The sequence below is a fragment of the Phyllobates terribilis genome, unplaced genomic scaffold, assembly GCF_046119375.1.
Source record: "Phyllobates terribilis strain yellow unplaced genomic scaffold, ASM4611937v1 Scaffold_258__1_contigs__length_2716348, whole genome shotgun sequence".
NCBI lineage: Eukaryota > Metazoa > Chordata > Amphibia > Anura > Dendrobatidae > Phyllobates > Phyllobates terribilis.
In genome coordinates this window covers 1,713,251-1,732,531 of record NW_027363018.1, presented here as the reverse complement: position 1 = coordinate 1,732,531, position 19,281 = coordinate 1,713,251, and the positions used below count along the sequence as shown (strand labels likewise).

At 48.9% G+C, this 19,281-nt stretch overlaps 1 protein-coding gene across 1 annotated transcript in view; it reads left to right on the top strand.

Annotated features, from left to right (window-relative positions):
- The window catches only part of LOC141219265 (SH3 domain-containing kinase-binding protein 1-like), a 104,989-nt gene that overhangs the window by 28,011 nt on the left and 57,697 nt on the right, over nucleotides 1-19,281 (top strand). The window lies entirely within an intron of this gene.

Below are 19,281 nucleotides of genomic sequence, written 5' to 3'. Positions count from 1 at the left end.
CAGACCAGGACCAGCAGCTCTGGATGATGTTGGTTTAACAATGTTAGTGTCAGCGGTAAATAATACTCAACAGAAAGTCAACACCAAAAAATGATAGAAACAACTATCAGCTTTCAATAAGTGTTCTCTACCCATCATTGTTTCCCCTATGCAGAGATGATGGTGCAATGTGATCTGGACATATACTTACTACAGGGATGTGTGGTGGAGGCACTTTCAGGGCTTCCACAGAGACCCAGTCAATACACTGGAAAAACACCTGCTCTCTGATGTTACCATGGACTCCTAAGCGTCTGGCTGGATCTTTCTGTAGGAGCTAAAAACAATAAAGTAAAACCCATGAAGGTAAGTGGTAGAGACAATAAAACATTCTCACGACATCACCATTTAAATGAATATTATACAACCCCTAGTACTAATAACTTGGAGTTATACTGACCTGTTTAATGATGTCATCAATGCCGGAGGATGCCTCATCGAGTGTCAGATGGAACGTACACTCACTGGTAACCATATCTTTTAAGATGACACCAAAAGAATACCAGTCTACTCCGGCGTTATACTCCTTGCCAGGAAAAATCTATCATGGAAGAGAGAACAGAAAGGTCAAAATGTTAACGCCCCATGGACTATAATTTTTGTGAAAATTAAATAGGAAAGCACTATTGTCTGCACCTCAGGAGCCATGTAGCCCGGTGTTCCAGCGTATTCGGTGGCTGTTCGGTCTCCATGCATGTTGTCAATTGCGAGACCGAAATCTGTGATCTTAATATGGCCCGTTTCAGCCACCAGGATGTTCTCGGGCTTGAGGTCTCTGTGGATGACGCCCTTGGAGTGGAGGTACTGGATTCCACAGACCAGTTCAGCGGCATAGAATCTGACAAAAAGACATGAATGAGTGTAGCTTCCCGAGGAGAAGACAAGAAACACCAAGATCCAGCCAATATTATCTACATGATCAACCAGAACAAGATGACTATATACAGGACATACAACAAATCCTGCCAGATCCCACTGATGAATAATGAAGCCACTCAGGTTTCTGTCGCTGCAGTCTACAATATTTTTGATATAAAAAGCACCAGAACCCAAAGGCATATAATACAGCACCGAAGTGAACAGAACCAACCCTAGACATTTATGTACAGTTATGATCAGGATTGTAGGTAACATAAAATGTACCTTGCGCTGGGGATGTCAAGCCGCCCCTTCGTCAGTAGGAAGGTGTTAAAGTCCCCGCAGCTCACGTATTCCAGACCAAGCAGCACATAGCGCTGTAGCACAGAAAAACGTATAAGTATATTTATATGCAGGTAAAGTTGCCAAAAGATTACAATATCTAAACACATGCTACAGAATAGGTCAGTATAACTATAGGCAACAGGATAAATGGAAGGTTGATAGTATACATTTCCCATTTAAGAGGGATTACATTTCAGATGTCCCAACATTTTTTCAATGTTCTAGCTGACGACCATATGAGGCATCTCTAATGACAAATGACACCTTAGGGATCATAATTGTGCTCCTGTGGAGGGTTATTTAAATATGCGGTTATGTATAATGATTTTCTTTAGAGTGGCATACGGAGATTTAAAGGACTGCTGTACATTTTGTTCAATTAATATTCAATGTAATTTTATTTCAGACATTTACAGGGGGTGCCCTGTTATTACTGAGGCTCGGGTCAAGCATGGTGCCAGTCAGAGGTTTACTGCCTCAGAGGGGTTTTACTGCAGGGGGATATTTACTGCCTGGGGGGTGTATTTACTGCTTGTAGGGGGGTATTTGCTGTGTGTGTGAGGGCATTTACTGTGTGTGTGAGTGCATTTACTGTGTGTGGGGTTGGTGCAGACACAGTATGGTTAGTGGGGGGATGAGTGTGGACATAGTATGAGGAGCAAGGGGAAAATGTATGCGGACACAGTATTGAGAGCGAGTGTCATGGGTGTGTCAGAGGTGACAGACAGTCGCCCTGCAGTTGGTTGCAGGAGATCTCTACATTTGGCATTACAGACAACTTGCTAGAGGCTGGCTGTCTCTAGGACCCAGCGGCTACCTCCCTCTGGCTAATTATCTCCCTCGTGTGGGTGTATAATTAACTGCTGTGTCTTAGAGGGAGGTGCCGGCGATATTCATTACTACTTGTGAGGCTTTAGCAAGAGCAGTACTTCATCCTCTCTGGAGCTTGAGGCCGTGTGTTCATTTGTCTGGAGTCGTCTAAAGCTAAGAATCTGGGCTCCCTTTTACTTTTCCTTTTGTGTTGCACTAGTCTTTCCCACACCAGGCACGACATTATCACCGGCCGAGCACGTTTTGAAAAGGAAAAAAAAAATCTGCCTTTTTTTTTTCTTTCTCTGTGTGTTTTTGGGCGTGGACCTTTTTTTTTTCCTTTCTCCCTTCGTACGGGTTCAGTTGCAGAGCTCGCAGAGCAGTTTTACAGTCTGTCTCTGGAGGTGAATGACTTCCGCTGTGAGGTTTAGCAGCAGCATCAGCGGTTACAGGTCGCCAATCTGAGGGTCTCTGCAGGTAGGCCGGTCCAGCCTGAACCCAAGGTTGTCCTCCTGGACAGGTTTTCAGGAGGTAGGGATACGTTTTTTTGTATTTAAGGAGGCATGCAAATTATACTTTAAACTTCATCCTTACTCCTCTAGTAATGAGGAGCTACGGATTGGTATTGTGATATCTCTATTACAGGGAGATCCTCAGTCATGGGCGTTTTCTTTACCGCAGGACTCTGTTTGTCTCCAGTCTGTGGAGGGGTTTTTCGAGGCTCTGGCCCTCATTTATGATGACCTTGACCGAGTCGCCTTGGCTGAGTCTAGGCTACGTCGCCTTAAGCAGGGAAATAGGTCAGTGGAAACATTCAGTTCGGAATTCCGCAGATGGGCAACGGATTCCAAATGGAATGACTCAGCCCTTAGAAGTCAATTTTGTAAGGAGCTTACTGAAAGGTTGAAAGATGCCTTGGCAGTATATGAAACCCCTCAGTCCTTGGAGGCTGCCATGTCTTTGGCCATACATCTTGATAGACGCCTTCGGGATTGACAGGTGAGACCACCTTCTCCAGGGCCTTCTAGTTGGGGTTGTGTATCCCTGCCAGGGGAGCGGTCTGGGGGTGAACCAGTATTGGGGGAGGTGGAAGAACCCATGCAGTAAAGGGGTGTATCTGCATCATACATCTCCCCGGAGATTCACAAGAAAAAAGGCATGTTTTTTTTTGTGGGGAAAAAATTTCTGTGTTTGCTGACAGTGGAGCCGGAGTCATCATTTTGGATGCTGAGTTTGTGAAAACTCATGGTCTTGTTTGCTGTACTTTAGATAAACCTATTTCCATTTTCGCCATCAACTCGGCGACCCTTGCAGAGAGAGCATTTACTCAGATTGTACATAATGTAAAAGTGAGTGTGGGGTCAGTTCATTGTGAAATCATCCCTTGCTATGTTCTGGACAATCTTCCCACACTGATTGTCTTGGATATCCCTTGGCTTGTTAAACATAATCCATTGGTTGATTGGCAAACTGGGGAGATTATTGAATGGGGAGATTACTGCCATGAGAACTGTCTAGATATTTCCCTTGCTACTGTCTCTACGGAAATATTACCTGCTTTTCTGTCTGGTTTTGAGGATGTTTTTTCTGAGAGGTGATGTCAGGATTTGCCCCCTCATCGTGCTTATGACTGTCCTATTAACCTGACCCCCGGAGCTAAACTACCGAAGTCCAGACTGTATAATCTTTCTGGCCCTGAGAGACAAGCCATGAAGGATTTCATTGCGGAAAGTCTGGAGAAGGGACATATCAGACCCTCATCTTAGCCCGTGGCTACAGGTTTCTTTGTGAAGAAAAAAGATGGCGGTCTACGTCCCTGTTTAGATTTCCAGGAATTAAATCAAATTACCATCGATGATCCATACCCTCTTCCTCTGATTCCTGATTTGTTCAGCCAGGTTGTGGGAGCTAAGGTATTCTCCAAGTTGGATTTAAGGGAAGCCTACAACCTGGTTAGAATCAGAGAAGGGGACGGATGGAAAACAGCGTTCAATACCCCGGAAGGACATTTCGAGAGTCAGGTTATGCCTTTTGGTTTGGCCAATGTACCTGCGGTATTCCAGAATTTCATAAATGATATTTTCCATCATTTGATAGGGAGGTTTGTGGTGGTCTATCTGGACGATATTTTGCTTTACTCCACTGATTTTGAGACTCATCAGGGGCATGTTAAGCAGGTACTCCAGATATTAAGGGATAGCAAACTTTAAGCCAGACTAGAAAAATGTGTTTTCGCTGTTCAGGAGGTGCAGTTTTTGGGGTACTTGTTGTCATCTTCGGATTTTCGGATGGATCCGGAGAAGATCCATGCAGTCCTTGACTGGGAACGTCCAGAGAACCTGAAGGCTCTACAACGTTTTCTGGGCTTTACTAATTTTTACCGGAAATTCATCCAGAATCACTCTGTTACTGTGAAACCCCTTACTGACATGACTAAGAAGGGGTCTAATTTTTCCAAATGGTCGGATTCTTCCATCCAGGCTTTTTCTTCCTTAAAGAATCATTTTGCCACTGCACCTATACTCATTCAACCCGATGTTTCTCAACTCTTTATTGATGTGTCTGATATCGGGGTTGGGGCTGTGTTGTCTCAGGATTCGTCCCCTGGTAAATGGCGTCCATGCGCCTTCTTTTCTAAAAAAAATGTCTTCGGCTGAGAGAAATTATGACGTGGGTAATAGGGAACTTTTGGCGATCAAATTGGCGTTCGATGAATAGCGACATTGGATGGAGGGGGCTGTCCATCCTATTACTGTTATTACTGACCATAAGAACGTGTCATATATCCATCAGCTAAACGTCTCAACCGTAGGCAAGCCAGATGGTCCATGTTTTTTACTAGGTTCAATTTTGTTGTCACTTTTCATCCAGAGGTCAAAAATGTCAAGGCTGATGCTTTGTCCCAGAGTTTCACTGGTGGTGGTGACCATGAGAACCCTGCCGCGATATTACAGAAAGGTGTATTCATTTCGGCACTTTATCCTGAACTGGAGGGTGAGGTGCTGGAGGCTCAGGGGGACGCCCCTGCCTCCTGCCCTTCAGGAAAGTTATTTGTACCATCCAATCTGCGCTGCAAAGTAATTAAGGAACATCATAACTCTGTGCTTTCTGGGCATCTAGGTGGTAAGGCAACGGTAGACCTCCTCGCTAGTCGTTTTTGGTGGCCCGGGTTGCATCAGGATGTAATTGAACACGTAGCTGCTTGTAGTATTTGCACGCGTTCTAAGGTTTCGCATATCCATCCGTCTGGTACTCTTCTTCCGCTACCTATCCCTAGTAGGCCATGGACACAATTGTCCATGGATTTTATTACTGACCTACTGGTTTCTGCAGGCAAAACGGTGGATTTGGTGGTAGTAGATAGGTTCAGTAAAATGGTTTATTTTGTCGCATTGCCTGCACTTCCAAATGCCAATACACTTGTTCAGGTGTTCATAAATGAGATTGTGAAGCTTCACAGGGTTTCCTCCCATGTGGTGTCAGATCGGGGGACCCAGTTTGTTTCCATGTTCTGGAGGGCATTCTGTTCTCGACTGGTGGTGCAGCTGTCCTTTTCCTCTGCCTTCCACCCTTAGTCGAATGGACAGACCGAGCGTGTCAATCAGAATTTGGAGACCTACCTCAGGTGTTTCGTTTCCGAAAATCAGGAGGATTGGGCATCCTACCTACCGCTGGCAGAATTTGCCATTAATAATCATCGTCAAGAATCCACTGGCATGTCACTGTTCTTCGGTGCATACGGTTATCGCCCACAGTTTGATACCTTTAGTGGGGGAGAAGCTTCAGAACGGTTTAACTTCATCGCTCTCCTCGGTATGGCAGGGTGTGCTGAGTAATTTAAAGATCATGGGAGACAGGTATAAACGTATGGCTAACAGAAAAAGCTTGCAAGGTCCGGACCTGAATGTGAATGACTTTGTGTGGTTGCCTACCAGGAATATAAGATTGAAAGTTCCTTCTTGGAAGCTGGGACCTAGGTTTATTGGTCCCTATAAAATAACCGCCGTCATTAACCCAGCAGCGTTTCGTCTTGAACTTCCTCAGGCCCTTAAATTCCACAACATGTTCCATAGGCCCTTACTTAAAAAACATGTGGAACTTATTGAACCCTCGCCTCTACCACCGCCCCCAGTAATGGTTGATGTTAATTTGGAGTTCCAGATTTCGAGGATTGTAGATTCTCGTGTCCAACGTCATTCTCTACAATACTTGGTGCACTGGAAAGGCTATGGTCCAGAGGAGAGGATGTGGGTTTCAGCATCAGAGGTGAACGCTCCCAGATTGGTTCGCTCATTTCACACCTCTTTTCCTGAGAAACTCGGTCCTGAGTGCCAGGAGGCCACTCGTAGAGGGGGGGGGGTACTGTCACGGGTGTGTCAGAGGTGACAGACAGTCGCCCTGCAGTTAGTTGCAGGAGATCTCTACGTTTGGCATTACAGACATCTTGTTAGAGGCTGGCTGTCTCTAGGACCCAGCGACTACCTCCCTCTGGCTAATTAGCTCCCTGGGCTGGGTGTATAAATACCTGGTGTGTCTGAGAGGGAGGTGCCAGCGATATTCATTACGACTTGTGAGGCTTTAGCAAGAGCAGTACTTCGTCCTCTCTCGAGCTTGAGGCTATGTGTGCATTTGTCTGGAGTCGTCAAAAGCTAAGCAATATCCCCCTGTTTGACTACCCTTGTTGTCTATAGAGTTTAGTGGAGATCTACTAGTGCTCATCTCCTCCCGTCCCTAGCCTTAGCCATACGCCAGGGAAAGTCAGGGCGAGGCACCCGTGTAGCGATCGATGAAGAGCCAATATAGGGAGGGTAGTTGAGACAGGGTGACACTAGACCAGACTAGGAGGTCTCCCCTTCCCCCTTTTCCCTAGAGTCTGGACTCCCTTTCCCTTTTCCCTTTGTGTTGCACTAGACTTTCCCACACCTGGCGTGACAGTGAGGGTGATGGGATGGGTTCAGACACAGTTTGGGGAGTTGAGGAGATGTGTGAGGAGGCAGTATTGTTTAGTGGGAGGGTAAATGTATGAGGAGGAAGGGGTAAATAAGTGAGGAGACTATTGAGGGGAATAGTGCGAGGAGACAGTAAGGGGGGGGATAAAAGTGTGAGTGGGCACAGAATAGAGACTGAGTAGTGTAGGGGGTACCATAGGGGGACAGTGTAAGAGCACAGCCAGGAGGGGACAGTATACCAAGGAGGGGATGAGCAGTGTGATGAGAAGGCACAGAATAGAGATTGAGTAGTTGGGGGTAAGCATTGGGGAACAGTGTAAGGACATAGCCAGGAAGAGATAGTAAGCCAAGGAGGGGGAGAGTATGGTGCAGGGGCATAGTATAGACACTGGGCCCTATAAGGGGGACACAGTGTGAGAGGAGAGTGTGAAGAAAGGGCCCAGTATGGAAAGGAGAGTGCAGTGTACAGAGCATGTACCATAGGAGGGACAGTGTGGGGGTGATAATTCATGCCGGGAATATAGTGAGGGGCAATTATTTATTCAGGGGTTCAGCATAGGACACATATTTTTATTCAGGAGCATTATAATGCCATTGTTATCTTTAAGGGCATCGTGTGGGATGTGCTGCAGAAGATCAGAGAAGATAGAAGTCTGCAGAGACGAGCTTTGGATGAGAAAACTCATCATGGAGTCTGGACAAGATGAAGAAGAAAAGAAAGAGAACGACTAGAAACAACATCATCTATAAGGTACCTGGATGTAAATGTTATTTGTGATACTAACTCAGTACTGATTCTCATATTTTTATTTATGTTAGAAGCATTAAAAGGATTGTCCAAGTTTGTGGTGAGTCAGCAGTCACTCTATGTGACTGCAGGCTTCTGAATTCTAACAGTGCACTGCACACTGTCAGGATTTTCTTGTGCCGGCGATTTTCATACATGCGGTCACATGCCGACTAGACATGTGTGGCCTAACTCAATGAAAATGAATTGAGTGAGGATGGATACGTCTAGTCAGAATGTGGCCAGAAGTATACAAATCGCATACTTGTGCAAGGGAGACTCCTAAAAGTGTGTACTGCATGTGCTGTGACTGCAGACTTTCATCTCAAACCTGAACAAACCCTTTAATTATAAAATGAAGCCCTGTAGCATGCCAATCCTAACAGTGTGTAATATACTCACTGTCAGGATTCAGCTCTGCTTGCAGGTTCCAGCAGTCATCACACAGTCACTTCACTCATATGTGAGCAGGGGAGGGCTGGGTCAGGGGGTAGAGGGGCATATGCCCCCTGGGCCGGTCATTAAGCAGCTGATTAAGGCCACTGGTGGGTTGATGCTGTTGTATACAGTAAGTGCAGACCGGTCGCATCACAGTGGAGCAAACATGTCCACTGAATGGTGTGTGCGTCCGTCTGCTGAAGTAGAGGGAGTGTGGCTGCATCTTCTTACTGATGGAGAGGAGCATGTGGGCGGGACAGACAGGGGGCATCTGTGAGTACGAACTTCAGCTCTCTGTGTGGTGAGGAGATGGCAGGACGCTGCTCACCTGCTGATAAATACAGGGCCGGGACCTGGATTGTGTGGGGTCCTGGATTGAGTCTGTGGCCGCTCTGATGATTTCCCCTGAGATTTATTGCAGGAGTCTGAACCCTCAGGGTCGCTCTGTCAGTGCCAGCTCATCGGCTCCAGCGTCATCAGATCCACAGGAAAGTTCAGTCTGCTGCAATAAATCTCTGTCCCTATACCTCAGAGTGACCAGAGACACAATACAGAATCCTGCACTGGACTGATCAACCCTGAGTATGGACACTGGACATCACATGTTATATACAGGTGCTTCTCACAAAATTAAAATATCATCAAAAATGTAATTTATTTCAGTTTTTCAATGCAAAAAGTGAAACTCATATATTAAATAGAGTCATTGCAAACAGAGTGATCTATTTCAAGTGTTTATTTCTGTTAATGTTGATGATTATGGATTACAGCCAATGAAAACACAAAAGTCATTATCTCAGTAAATTAGAAAAAACACCTGCAAAGGCTTCCTAAGCGTTTAAAAAGATCCCTTAGTCTGTTTCAGTAGGCTCCACAATCATGCGGAAGACTGCAGACTTGACAGATGTCCAGAAGGCAGTCATTGACACACTCCACAAGGAGGGTAAGCCATAAAAGGTCATTGCTAAAGAAACTGGCTGTTCACAGAGTGCTGTATCCAAGTATATTAATGGAAAGTTGAGTGGAAGGAAAAAGTGTGGTAGAAAAAGGTGCACAAACAACCGGGATAACCACAGCCTTGAAAGGATTGTTAAAAAAAGGCCATTCAAAAATTTGGGTGAGATTCACAAGGAGTGGACTGCTGCTGGAGTCATTGCTTCAAGAGCCACCACACACAGATGTATCCAGAACATGGGCTACAAGTGTCGCATTCCTTGTGTCAAGCCACTCATGACCAATACACAACGCCAGAAGCGTCTTACCTGGGCCAAGGAAAAAAAGACCTGGACTGTTGCTCAGTGGTCCAAGGTATAGTTTTCAGATTAAAGTAAATTTTGCATTTCTTTTGGAAATCAAGGTCCCAGAGTCTGGAGGAAGAGTGGAGAGGCCACAATCCAAGCTGCTTGAGGTCTAGTGTGAAGTCTCCACAATCAGTGATGGTTTGGGGAGCCATGTCATCTGCTGGTGTAGGTCCACTGTGTTTTATCAAGACCAAAGTCAGCGCAGCCGTCTACCAGGACATTTTACAGCACTTCATGCTTCCCTCTGCCGACAAGCTTTTTGGAGATGGAAATGTCATTCTCCAGCAGGACTTGGCCCCTGTCCACACTGCCAAAAGTACCAATACCTGGTTTACAAACAATAGTATCACTGTGCTTGATTGACCAGCAAACTCGCCTGACCTTAACCCTATAGAGAATCTATTATAGAGAATCTAAGGGGTATTGTCAGGAGGAAGATGAGACACCAGACCCAACAATGCAGACGAGCTGTAGGCTGCTATCAGCACAACCTGGGCTTCCATAACACCTCAGCAGTACCAGAGGCTGATCGCCTCCATGCCACATTGCCGCATTGATGCAGTAATTGATGCCAAAGGAGCCCCGACCAAGTATTGTGTGCATTTACTGAACATATGTAGCACCCTGAGGATTCGGCTGCTACAGGGGTATTGCACCTCAACCCAGAGGTGTGATATTCCACTCCCGGGTAAGGATGGAGTGTGGACCTGAGCTCGGTAGGCTGCATGCACTACACACATCCCATTTCCGAGGAGCAGGCCGACGGTACTCCCACTTGGAAATGTGCAGGTACGACCGAGTCTGTTCCTGGCTGGAGTGGGAGGGGGGTGGTACATCCCAAGTAGTGTAGGGGCAGATAGGGGGAGCAGCCTGGGTAAAGATAGGAGCTCATTGGGTGCTGGTCACCTGAGCTCACACATAGAGGGAGTATATAAGGTGGGCACCATCAAAGAACAGGGTCAGTCAGTCAGTCTTTGCAGAGGAGTCAGGAAGAAGAGCAGAGCAGCCCCAGAGAGAGAGAGAGAGGAGAAAGCAAGAGAGACCCAGAGGGGGAAACAGAAGAGAGGACTCTGAGACCCCAAATCCAATCCACGGGTGAAGAGTCGGCATCAGGGTACCGGAACCCAAGCTGGTGGGGGCAAAAACACACCCCAGCCAGAGACCGGAGGCCGTGGGCAGTGTCTGCCACGGCCACCCACCACATCCACCCCGAAGGCATACCACGTGGAGGGTCAGGGAACCCAAGGCCAAGGGTCTCCCAACAGAAGGCCCGAGGGAGCAGGACCTGGGTGGATCACTAGTGGGGACGGCCAGAGAAAGGACAGAAGGAGAGCTCAGGGTCGCGCTCCGGACTCGCTTGGGGGTTGGCTGGATCCAGGACCTGGTGGATGCAGCACGGCTCGGGAGGTCACTTGAAGCTGGAGTGACCGGAACATCAGCAGTGAGTAAATACCCTAAACTGCACAACCCGACTCTGTCTTCATTTTACATCTACGCTGCACCACCACAACCCCCATCCTCTGCACCTGACCCCCTGAGGCTATACCCCACCCGTTGGGGGTTATACCATCACAAGCTGCACCTACACCATCAGCCTCAGCGGACCCTGCTGCAGCGGCGGCCATAGTGACCGCAATACAACGGGTGGCGTAGTCGACAATAAAGAACTTAATAACATCTGTAGGACTGCCACATACAACTGAGTTTGACACCCTGGGCACGGACCGGGTCACAGCCACTCGGAAGACTACAACTCCCATCTGATCCGGCTCTGGATATTCCCCCTAAAGAATATGGCCCAGGGGGCGCGTCAACTTTGGCGTAGTCGGCAGGATTACGTGCCCGCAACATCCGGGTACTGCGTGCCTGAAGAAAAGTGCAAGTTTACCTCAAAAAGAAGTCTCCTGCCGGTTCCGGAGGGTCCCCGCCATCGGACCCCATCACAGGTCGATTCCAGCCGGTTGTCCGCCATTAACAGCGTTTTCCCGCCATCTGCAGAGTTTCCCGCCACTGGGAAGCGATTCCCGCCATTTCCAAAGGTTTCCCGCCTTGGAAGAGCGGACGCCATTATGGGCGTGCCAGAGGGTGGCAGGAGGCCACCTCCCATCGTGGGCCAGGACCGAAAATGGCGCCAAAAGTGGAAACCGCCCCCACCAACAGAGACTGTGATGCTAGAGGTGTCTGTCAGCGTGAAAGAACTGCCCCTGGAGCTGACAGTCACCAAGTGGCCCCGGGACCGCCCTCGAGGGGGGAGGAGACGAAAGGAGAGAGCAAAGATGGGTGTCGCTTGGAGCAGTCTAGAGCGAGCGCACCCGGAGGCAAGAAGCCTGGAGAAGAATATCGGAGGAGCTTACCCGGAGATGGCGAGAAAGCAGAGCAGCACCGGCCCGTTGGCCAGGAGCCTGCTAGAAACCGAGGAGGGAGAGCAGAGCAGCACCGGCCCGCTGGCCAGGAGCCTGCTGGAGACGACTGTAGGAGAGCAGAGCAGCACCGACCCGTTGGTCAGGAGCCTGCTGGAAACAACGACCCCACTAGGCCTAGTGGAGGTCCTAGCACAGCTCCCCCGAGACCGGGAGTGTGCACAGACCGCTCTGGAGGGCCTCGCAAGGAGGATGGCCCGGGTGCAGCGAGAGACGTTGGCGGAGTGGAGCCGAGAGATGGCCCAGCAGACCGAGACCTGTCAGCGGAGCACGCCACCCGAGACGAGGAAACAGACCGCCTCTGAGGATGGCGCGGGAGGATTGAAGGCCGGAGACGGCGCCGAGAAGGGAGCCGAACGAGTGGAGGCAGGTAAAGGGGACGTCTATACCCCAAACCGGGAAACCGCGTACCTGCCCCAGCTCCCCGTCGCAGAGCCCGAAGTCTATCCTGCCGTGCCCGTCGCTGCAACGTCACCGCCGCAGACTAGGCCTCAAACGGGAGCCGCGACCCCTGTGACGTCACACGCCTCGACCCCGAGTGTGACCAAGCAGGAAGTACCACCAGCCTGGTCGCAAGGCCTAGTACCCCCGGGCGCCGCAATACCAACAGCGCCCCCTACCTCCGCGGAGCCCCCGGTCTGGTCGCAGGGCCAAGTAGCCCAGGGCGCCGCCGTCCTTACGGTGCCCTTCACCTTCCAGATACCCCAGGCCTGGCCGCAAGGCCCGGGCAACCCGGGCGCTAACACCACCGCGCCCATAAGACCAAAAGTGCCGCATCTGGGAGAGGACCTGTTTACCCAACATACGTGCCCGGATGGGCAGCCATTTATATGGCCACCGGAGTTCCACCATCCCCGACTCCGGAGAGAGAGACCCCTGGATGAACCCCTGATCCCGGCTCCAAAGCCCGTGAAGAGGATCTCGCCCCCGCTAGCGGAAGCGCAGTTTGAGTGGGACCCCACCGGAGAAGATCTTATGGGGTTCACTCAAGAGACTCGGGCAGCTGCAGCGGAGCGTGCTGAGTGCTGCCGCCAACAGCTCGAGGACTTTGAGAGGGAGCGGAGAGAGAGGCGGGTCCGGGAACAGCAAGCTCAAATAAGGAGCGCGGAGCAGAAGAGCCGGGCCAGGAGAGACCCCCGTGCAGCGCATAGTCCCCGCACCACCGGGACTGTGATAAAGTTTAACCTGCAGCATGGGTGGGGCTTCATCCGAGACCACCACACCCTAGGCGACGTCTTCGTAACCAGGAGAGACGTTGAGTCCCACCTACCGGAGGGACACAGAGGTCGTGACCTTTACATCGGGGACGAGGTCACCTTCACCCGGCACAAGTGTGCCAAAGGTCCCTACGCCCTCCATGTGCATCGCCTGACGGAGGAAGAGCTGCGGTGTGAGGAGGAAGAACAAGAGGACCCGGACGGGTCTGAAACTAGAGTTAAAGGTAACCATAAAGCAAGAGCAGGAGGACGCCGTCGTTAAGTACAGCGAAGTAGAAGCTGTATATAGTTGCCCGTCGGGGCACTGTGAACTGAAATTGTTACTGTTGCTAATATAGTCCCCGTTGGGACCAGCAAGTGTGAACTGTTACCCGTATTTCCCTAAATCCCACTGACCGAGGACTGAGAGCGGTCATTCCTCCCTAATACCTGGCCGAGGACTGAGAGCGGCCATACCCCTTGTAAATAGTTGCGCGTCCTAAAGCGCCCCCTACCGGTTTTATAGGAAAGCCACGAGTTCCAAAGACTGTCGCACTTTACCCGGTCACACGTTGCACAGTGACCGGAGGAGGAGCCAGAGGCGACGAGAATGTTTTATAAGAATGTTTTGCTGCTAATGTATGTTATTTTATATGTTTATACGATGTTGTTGATATGAAAAAAAATTTGTATGTTTTGGTGTTGTTTATGTCTTACAGCCCGAGGACGTGCTGTGATTTACCAGGGGGGAATGTAGCACCCTGAGGATTCGGCTGCTACAGGGGTATTGCACCTCAACCCAGAGGTGTGATATTCCACTCCCGGGTAAGGATGGAGTGTGGACCTGAGCTCGGTAGGCTGCATGCACTACACACATCCCATTTCCGAGGAGCAGGCCGACGGTACTCCCACTTGGAAATGTGCAGGTACGACCGAGTCTGTTCCTGGCTGGAGTGGGAGGGGGGTGGTACATCCCAAGTAGTGTAGGGGCAGATAGGGGGAGCAGCCTGGGTAAAGATAGGAGCTCATTGGGTGCTGGTCACCTGAGCTCACACATAGAGGGAGTATATAAGGTGGGCACCATCAAAGAACAGGGTCAGTCAGTCAGTCTTTGCAGAGGAGTCAGGAAGAAGAGCAGAGCAGCCCCAGAGAGAGAGAGAGAGGAGAAAGCAAGAGAGACCCAGAGGGGGAAACAGAAGAGAGGACTCTGAGACCCCAAATCCAATCCACGGGTGAAGAGTCGGCATCAGGGTACCGGAACCCAAGCTGGTGGGGGCAAAAACACACCCCAGCCAGAGACCGGAGGCCGTGGGCAGCGTCTGCCACGGCCACCCACCACATCCACCCCGAAGGCATACCACGTGGAGGGTCAGGGAACCCAAGGCCAAGGGTCTCCCAACAGAAGGCCCGAGGGAGCAGGACCTGGGTGGATCACTAGTGGGGACGGGCAGAGAAAGGACAGAAGGAGAGCTCAGGGTCGCGCTCCGGACTCGCTTGGGGGTTGGCTGGATCCAGGACCTGGTGGATGCAGCACGGCTCGGGAGGTCACTTGAAGCTGGAGTGACCGGAACATCAGCAGTGAGTAAATTCCCTAAACTGCACAACCCGACTCTGTCTTCATTTTACATCTACGCTGCACCACCACAACCCCCATCCTCTGCACCTGACCCCCTGAGGCTATACCCCACCCGTTGGGGGTTATACCATCACAAGCTGCACCTACACCATCAGCCTCAGCGGACCCTGCTGCAGCGGCGGCCATAGTGACCGCAATACAACGGGTGGCGTAGTCGACAATAAAGAACTTAATAACATCTGTAGGACTGCCACATACAACTGAGTTTGACACCCTGGGCACGGACCGGGTCACAGCCACTCGGAAGACTACAACTCCCATCTGATCCGGCCCCGGATATTCCCCCTAAAGAATATGGCCCAGGGGGCGCGTCACATACATTTCAGTAGGCCAATATTTCGGATTTTAAAAACATTAAAACATTTTTCAAGCTGGTGTTATATAGTATTCTAATTTACTGAGATAATGACTTTCATGGTTTCATCGGCTGTAAGCCATAATCATCAACATTAACATAAATAAACACTTGCAATAGATCACTCTGTGTGTAATGACTCTATATAATATATGAGTTTCACTTTTTGTATTGAAGAACTGAAGTAAATTAAATTTTTGATGATATTCTAATTTTGTGAGAAGCACTTGTACAGTATATCCTGTGCCAGGTGCAGGAATGATCAGTCCAGTGCATAGTTCATTGTATATCTTTGCACATAGTATACCACTATAGTATAAAGAATAATACAGACATCAGCTGTTATACAGTATACACATTGTGATATATCTGTATATACATGCAGCAATGTATATACTGTATAAGTCATATATTATCCTGTGTGTTAGGACCTGTGCACACATTGCAAAATTATGACAGATTTTTCTTAACATATTCGTCACAAAACTTGAAGGGCAAAATATCTGCAGCATGTACATTTTTTAAGTATTTTTGCTGCAGATTTCACCCATACTAATGAGTGTTGAAAAATCTGCAATAAAAACGCAAGTAAAAAAAACACATCAAAAACTTGTCTACTATATGCAGCATTTTTTCTGCCAAGAGATGCAGAAAGGGTGCAGAAGTTTCTGCACCAAATACTTAAAGCACCACTCCAGCATTTTTTTATTGCATTGCTGGAGTGGTGCTTTAAATGTAAGTCCCCTGCCCCCTGTCTGATACCCACCTGTAGCCTTCATCAGTTTTCGACACCGCACCCGTTTGTTTCCTGTGAAAAGTGACCTGCTTGCAGCTCCTGTATTTCAAGGAGTGCGCTGGAGGTCACAACTTAATACAAGTCTATGTGAGCCTCGTTCTGGCTCTCATAGACCTGTATTGAGAGCTTGTGACGTAACTTCTGACTTCCGGACACTCAGAAGCTGCACTCACAAGATGGCGCCGCTGGACCGGAGCGGTGTTGAAAACCGGGGAAGATGCTGGAGGATGAGTATATGACCAGGGGCAGGGGGCTTACACTTAAAGCGCCACTCCAGTGCTGAGAACAAGCAAACGCTGGAGTGGTGCTTAAACGTGTGCACATACCCTTATACTTTGTGTACAGACATGAGATGTTATACAGTATACACACTGTCAGATATATGAATATACATACAACAATGTGTATCCTGTATAACATCTGATGTTTGTATAACAGTACTATATGCAAGTAATATATTATTCTGTATGTGCTAGCCCTCTTTCACACGTCCTGATATTTCCTGTACTGGAAAAAAACAGTACCGGAGATGTCCGTGTCTCCCTGTGTGGCATACGTGTGGCAACCATGTGCCGCCCATATGCCACAGCAGGAACACACGTACCAGCGCCTGGGAATCAGCGGTATAGTTAGCACTGTTCCCAAGCGATGGGTGATGGAGGCAGCTCTCATCATTGTCCCCTGCTGGTGCTGAGATCAGCGCGAACAAGGGACAATGTTGAGAGTTGTATTCTGCCCCCTCTGTCTACAACAAGTGTAAAAATAAGAATAAAATTAAAAACACATTATAAAATCACAGTAAACGATCTATATACACTGCTCAAAAAAATAAAGGGACAACTCAAATAACACATCCTAGATCTGAATGAAATGAAATATTCTCATTGAATACTTTTTTCTGTACAAAGTTGAATGTGCTGACAACAAAATCACACAAAAATCATCAATAGAAATCAAATGTATTAACCAATGGAGGCCTGGATTTGGAGTCACCCCCAAAATTAAAGTGGAAAAACACACTACAGGCTGATCCAATTTTGATGTAATGTCCTTTAAACAAGTCAAAATGAGGGTCAGTATTGTGTGTGGCCTCCACGTACCTGAATGACCTCCCTACAATGCCTGGGCATGCTCCTGATGAGCTTGTGGATGGTCTTCTGCTGGATCTCCTCCCAGACCTGGACTAAAGCATCTGCCAACTCCTGGACAGTCTGTGGTGCAATGTGACGTTGGTGGATGGAGCGAGACATGATGTCCCAGATGTGCTCAATTGGATTCAGGTCTGGGGAACGGGCGGGCCAGTCCATAGCTTCAATGACTTCATCGTGCAGGAACTGCTGACACACTCCAGCCACATGAGGTCTGGCATTGTCTTGCATTTGGAGGAACCGAGGGCCAACTGCACCAGCATATGGTCTCACAAGGGGTCTGAGGATCTCATCTCGGTACCTAATGGCAGTCAGGCTACCTCTGGCGAGCACATGGAAGGCTGTTTCAGATTCAGATCTAGGATGTGTTATTTGAGTGTTCCCTTTATATTTTTGAGCTGTGTAGTTACGGTACCAACAAATCTAACAATTCACAGAGCTCGTACCTCTTCAAGACAAATTCTAAAATATAACTTTTAATATCTGTATTAAAATATTGACAGCCATAAAATAACAAACCACAACATCAGTGCACAATAAGAGGAGGGGATAGTCCCTCACCCTATTTAGGCCCTATTTCACCCTACCTTGCCGCGGAGGTTGGCACCCTATTTTCCTGTGCAATGGCACCCCCGCTCAACGATGACTCTCCCTGGGATCCCTATAACACCCTATATTGACGGCCAGTGGGGTACAGGGATTCTTAGTGGAGAACACACAGTTTCTTGTGACAAATAGAAACAATGCAAAAAATACTCAAAAAGTTTTTATATATCTGTAGCCCTGATCAGTACAATTTGACCACAGATACAGAAGGCTGCATGAATATAATCAAAGCGCATAACATGGATCAATTTTTAAAATCTTTTTTGCTTGCTCGAAATCATGCCACATAGAAGGATAAATCTTAAAGTGCACTACTTAATTTCCATGACATGGACAGAGGATCCATCTACTATATAATCGGCTTATCCCGTCTGTCTGTCTGTCGAGGAAATCCCGCGTCGCTAATTGGTCCGGCCACGGCCAATCAGCGACGCGGGATTTCAGAACAAGATGGCGGCTGTTAGCGGCTCATCTGCCGCATGGAGGTCAGCGGCGATGCAGCAGGGAGATGACCGGCGCTAGCCGGTCATCTCCCGGCTGCTCGCAGCAGAAGTACCCAGACCGGCGGCCAAGGCGGCGCCGCACCCCTCCTTCACACTTGCCGTCGGGAGATCAGGGGCCCTAGCCGCTGATCTGTGTAACATACCTGGCGGCGTCCTTGCATGGTGGTCCATCTCCCACTGTGCAAGAGAGCGCACTTGATCTCCTGTCCAGAGTGTCTCTCTGGCTTCCCTCCATGCTGTCTGTTTGTGTCTGTCTCTGCTGCTTAAGGGCGGCGCCCGATCACTTCCTGCTTTTTGTACCTGCTGTGGGTCACACCCCTTGTGCGTCCTCAGCCTATTGCTGTCTGACACTTGGTATATAGCTCAGCAGCTCCCTTCTATCCCTGCCTGAGCATAAGTGTTTTCTTTCAGTGTGTGCTTGCACTCTGAAGGTGCCAGGTCCCGTCTTTGTTTCCTTGTCTGCCTTTCCTGGAGGCTGTATTTCCAGGCCTGTCTGAACTAAGTCCTGTATGTCTCCTGCTTTTCGGTATTAGTTCCCGTGTCTGAACTAAGTCCTGTATGTCTCCTGCTTTTTGTATCAGTTCCCGTGTCTGAACTGAGTCCTGTATGTCTCCTGCTTTTTGTATCAGTTCCCGTGTCTGAACTGAGTCCTGTATGTCTCCTGCTTTGCGGTATCAGCTCCCGTGTCTGAACTGTGTCCTGTATGTCTCCTGCTTTGCGGTATTAGTTCCCGTGTCTGAACTAAGTCCTGTATGTCTCCTGCTTTGCGGTATTAGTTCCCGTGTCTGAACTGAGTCCTTTCTGTGTTCTCTTGTCTGTCCTGTCTGTACACGCTCCTTGCCTGTTCGTTCCGCCTTCTAGTGGCTGATTTCCTAGACCCGCTCCTGTTTCTGGTCTGTCCTGTCTGAACACGCTCCTTGCCTGTTCGTTCCGCCTCTCTGGGGGCCGTATTCCCAGACCCGCTCCTGTATCCCGCTGCAGTGTCGGTCTCCTCCGTACACTCAGTTCCAGTCTGAACACTCTCCTGTCCTTTACCTGTTTTGCCTCTATGTCCGTTCCCTTCCTTTTTCTGCAGAGTCTGAACTCGTACCTAA